Source organism: Panulirus ornatus, chromosome 10 (assembly GCF_036320965.1).
Source record: "Panulirus ornatus isolate Po-2019 chromosome 10, ASM3632096v1, whole genome shotgun sequence".
NCBI lineage: Eukaryota > Metazoa > Arthropoda > Malacostraca > Decapoda > Palinuridae > Panulirus > Panulirus ornatus.
The window spans coordinates 54,868,826-54,873,825 of record NC_092233.1 but is presented as its reverse complement, the minus strand read 5'-3'; the positions used below and the strand labels follow the sequence as shown (position 1 = coordinate 54,873,825).

Below are 5,000 nucleotides of genomic sequence, written 5' to 3'. Positions count from 1 at the left end.
TTTAAGTAAATGACTGAGGAAATTTTTGGCAAACTATTCACAATGCATAATTAAAACTAGATTATACTTCCAAAGTTTGGTCACCGCGCTTGAAGAAGCACAAAGAATTGAGAAAGTCCAAAGAAGGACAACGAAGACATCACTAGCATTAGGAACCACGATTTGCGATGAAAGGTTATTAAAGGCCATACATCGGCCCACTATGGAAGAGAGATGAGTTTGTTCTTGGGTGACTTAGTTACAACCTTCGTGTATATAAACCAGTTTGATGATGACGACAATGAAGAGTTCTTGGGGAAGATGCAGGAGACTAGAGTAATCACAGACCACGACAATAAACCATGCAAGACTTTTGTTAGATAAGACGTCAAGAAGTAATTTCACAGCAACAAAATATTGGAGAAATACGATGCGAGATGAGAATGTCTATACTGACAGTATATAAAAGTTCTGAAAGTTTTATGGTTAGTGGAGAAAGTTCAAGAGATTGGAGAACCCATAAGCGTAGAACTGCCTCCCCGCACAGTGCAGAGACAAAATGACTAACAGGTCATTACACACACACACACACACACACACACACACACACACACACACACACACACAAACACACAATCAGCCACCATCCACTACAGGGAAATTCCTCGTCAGACTGGCCTCCTCCCACAACACCTCCTCCTCCTCCTTTCCCTCCCACTCTGCCCCGTCTTTCACTGACTTCCCCCTCCTCCTCCTCCTCGTCCTCCTCCTCCACTTCCACAGTGCGGCGCCCCACATCCCCCATGGGGCAGCCATGCAACGCTTCTATCAATAGTCTCATTTTCAAACTCTATACAGCACACTGGCCCCAGTGCTCGACCTCCATCAGTTCCCAAGCCCACCTCAGACAGCAGCAAAAGACAAATAAGAGAAAAAAATATCACAGATAAACGCAATACCTCACAATTGTGTAGGAGCTTAGGAGGACTTCCTATGTGATGTGTTAATTTGACCATTGTGGCAAAGGTAAACAGACCAAAAATAATTGTCAGTTGCCACAATGTTTCTGCTAAATTGGGAGTGCAGCAAGCAGACGTGATCCCTCAACACAAATGAATTACGTTATCTGTATATGACAACTTAAGAAAAGTAAAAATAAAAAGTTCTGCATATCTTTGTTGACCACTTAAGAAATAAAAGAATTCAGCACATCTATATTCTACTGAACTCTGCTGCACAGTATTTTTCAAAAATGTCAACTCTCCTACTGAATTGAATTCATCACTTCGACCACATCATTAAGTGAACAATAACGATGTAAACTGCTCATGATAACAAGGATAATCTTACGTTATTTTAAATGGTATTTCAAACCCCTCCTGTATACCACCTAGGGCTTAGACACACATTCTCAGAAATGAAGGAAATCAAAGATTTTGTTATATCTACTGAGCTGGCTCTGATAGGCACACACTGGATATTATCACTGTTTATTATTATTCTTATTATCATCATTATTATCATTATTACTATTATTATCATTATTACTATTATCATTATTGTTATTGTTATTATTATCATTATTGCTATTATTATTATTATTATTATTATCATTATTATTATTATTATTATTATTATTATTATTATTATTATTATTATTATTATTATTATTATCATTATTATTATTATTATTATTATTATAATTATTATCATTATGATTATTATCATTATTATTATTATTATTATTATTATTATTATTATTATCATTATTATTATTATTATTATTATTATTATTATTATTATTATTATTATTATTACTATTATTATTATTATTATTATTATTATCATTATCATTATTATTATTATTTTCATCATCATTATCATTATCATTAATACTATTATCATTATTATCATTATTACTATTATCAATTTCTATAACATACCCACCTGCATGTCGTGGAAAGCGATTAAAAAGGTGTTGGAGCTGAAAAAAAGAAAAAGTAATCCTCCCCTCCTGTATTACCACTTTCCAAAAGAAACAAAAGAACGAGCCAAGTGATCCATTTCCTTTTCCCCTGTCCAGACCGAGTCGCTCGTCACTTGACGCTACCTCGCCAAGGCGGGGGAAACGGCGACCACCTGTTAGGGAAAGGACTGCCATTACCAAGACTATACAATATTGCAATATTTTCTCAATTTTCCAATTCAATTTCCTCAAGGGAAAAAAAGGAAAAAATATTGCTCGTAGGCCGATGATATGGCTGGGTTCTTCCCCTTCTCACTGCTGATAAACGAACATGTTTAACGGCGCCTCGTCTCGTCTTTTGTTCTCCATGGTAAACGAACTCGTTTACCAAAAGGCCCAATGGTTCCCGAGCAATCTGGTTTTAAAACGGGTTTAACCTCAAAACTTCAAGCCCACCTTTGGTCAAAGAAAAAACCAAGTTTAACGAGGCCTCGTCCCATTCCTATCAGAAAAACCAGGTTTAACGAGGGTTTATCCCAGGCCCTCTATCATAGCTAAACCATTACGTTAAAAGGAGGGTTTATCCTAATCCTGTACCTAAGCTAAACCTTCACGTTTAACGAGGGATTCAGTTCACGCTTGTAACTGAGCCAAACCATTAAGTTTAACGAGGTTTTATATCAGGCCTGTAGTTTGGCTTAAACCACCGAATGAAACGGATGGTTTATCCCAGTGCTGTAGACCTGTGCCAAACCATTAAGTTTAACGAGGGTTTATATCAGGCCTGTAGTTTGGCTTAAACCACCGAATGAAACGGATGGTTTATCCCAGTACTGTAGACCTGTATTAAACCCTGAAATTTAACGAGGGTTTATCTCAGTCCCGTATCTGGACTAAACCACCAAGTTCAACGAAGGGTTTACCCCCAGAACCTACATTGGGGCTAAACCATAGGGTTTTAATGAGGGTTTTCGACCTCTAGATGCACCAATACACGAATGACGATGAATCACGAAAAACCATGATTCACGGATGACGACGAATCACGGATGACCATGAGTCACGGATGGACTGATTCGTGGATGACGGTGATTCATGGATGACGACGAATCACGGATGACCATGAGTCACGGATGGACTGATTCGTGGATGACGGTGATTCATGGATGACGACGAATCACGGATGACCATGAGTCACGGATGGACTGATTCGTGGATGACGGTGATTCACGGATGACGACGAATCACGGATGAAGACGATTCACAACCCAGCAGCGTTACCAAGTACAGCGAATCCACCACTGCAAGTCATACACTCAAGTATTACCAATCCAGGTGTATGTATACGTAACCACTGCAAGTCATACACTCAAGTATTACCAATCCAGGTGTATGTATACGTAACCACTGCAAGTCATACACTCAAGTATTACCAATCCAGGTGTATGTATATGTAACCACTACAAGTATTACCAATCCAGGTGTATGTATACGTAACCACTGCAAGTCATACACTCAAGTATTACCAATCCAGGTGTATGTATACGTAACCACTACAAGTATAACCAATCCAGGTGTATGTATACGTAACCACTACAAGTATTACCAATCCAGGTGTATGTATACGTAACCACTGCAAGTCATACACTCAAGTATTACCAATCCAGGTGTATGTATATGTAACCACTACAAGTATTACCAATCCAGGTGTATGTATACGTAACCACTGCAAGTCATACACTCAAGTATTACCAATCCAGGTGTATGTATACGTAACCACTACAAGTATAACCAATCCAGGTGTATGTATACGTAACCACTACAAGTATTACCAATCCAGGTGTATGTATACGTAACCACTGCAAGTCATACACTCAAGTATTACCAATCCAGGTGTATGTATACGTAACCACTACAAGTATTACCAATCCAGGTGTATGTATACGTAACCACTGCAAGTCATACACTCAAGTATTACCAATCCAGGTGTATGTATACGTAACCACTACAAGTATTACCAATCCACACTATCAACATTATACGATACCCAATACCTTGTAACACAAAATTTTCTAGAAACACTAGTAACAACAACGAGTGATAATGATAACATCTACACGACATCTAGAAAAAAGCCAGGGGCCATAACTAGACATACACACACACACAAGATATCTAGTAAACACCACACACACACACACGTGATCTGGCAACACAAGACGATCAAGTACACTGCAACACACTAGAGACACACACACACAACCCTGTGTCTCTGATGTGACAACACCACCACACACACAACACCTGCCCCACAATGTTGTAAAGTTAACTCACTCTGTCTGCACAACAGCAACTGTGTGTTACCTGGAGTTGAAGGGAAATGGTAGATGAATCCACGATCAAGTCAGGTCAACTGCAACGTACCTGTAAAAAAGATAGAGAAAAAAAATGGTTAGCCTTAGAGAAATAAGGTTAGCGTCACATATTTGTTAAAGTTAAGTGTTATTTTTTTTCTGGAATAGAAATACAGATTTAGTTAAGTCTGTCCTCAATTGAACTTGGAGATATAGAAATTGTTATATTTCTTTGGCTAACATCATCTTTTTTCAACCTATATAGACCCATGGAACGTTTGTAATTCGATCGATCGTTGATTTAACTGAATCTTTAACTTTTAACTGTAATAGATCTCCAGTTAACAGTTGTCCTATCTATTCTTACACTCTTCTTAAGTCATAAAATATATTGTATGTGAACAATATTCTTACAACATAAACACTATTGGGCCCAAGCGATGGGTCCCTCAGAACTTCATTATTCTGTCGTGTGACAATTTGCCTCGTTACAATATACACACGTCTCATGCTGCTCCCTTTCTGTCTTGTCTTCAACGTGTGGCCCCCTCCTATGTGATGGGAGGGTCCCATAAACATATCTATTTGATCTATCCCCTTTGATATGGCTCAGCGTGATGTGGAAATACACGCGTGTGAATAATCGGAGGGAGGGAGGGAGAGAGAGAGAGAGAGAGAGAGAGAGAGAGAGAGAGAGAGAG

The 5,000-nt window shown here is 38.5% G+C and overlaps 1 protein-coding gene across 8 annotated transcripts in view; it reads right to left on the bottom strand.

The window, feature by feature from the left end:
- Positions 1–5,000, bottom strand: part of Shab (Shaker cognate b) — a 432,817-nt gene that overhangs the window by 276,753 nt on the left and 151,064 nt on the right. The window contains exon 3 of one of the 8 annotated variants that reach the window (XM_071665900.1): positions 4,310–4,369. The exons of the other annotated variants lie outside the window; for them this stretch is intronic. The gene's annotated coding sequence lies outside the window, so the exon portion shown is untranslated. The remainder of the gene's footprint in view (positions 1–4,309; positions 4,370–5,000) is intronic. 8 annotated transcript variants of the gene reach the window in all.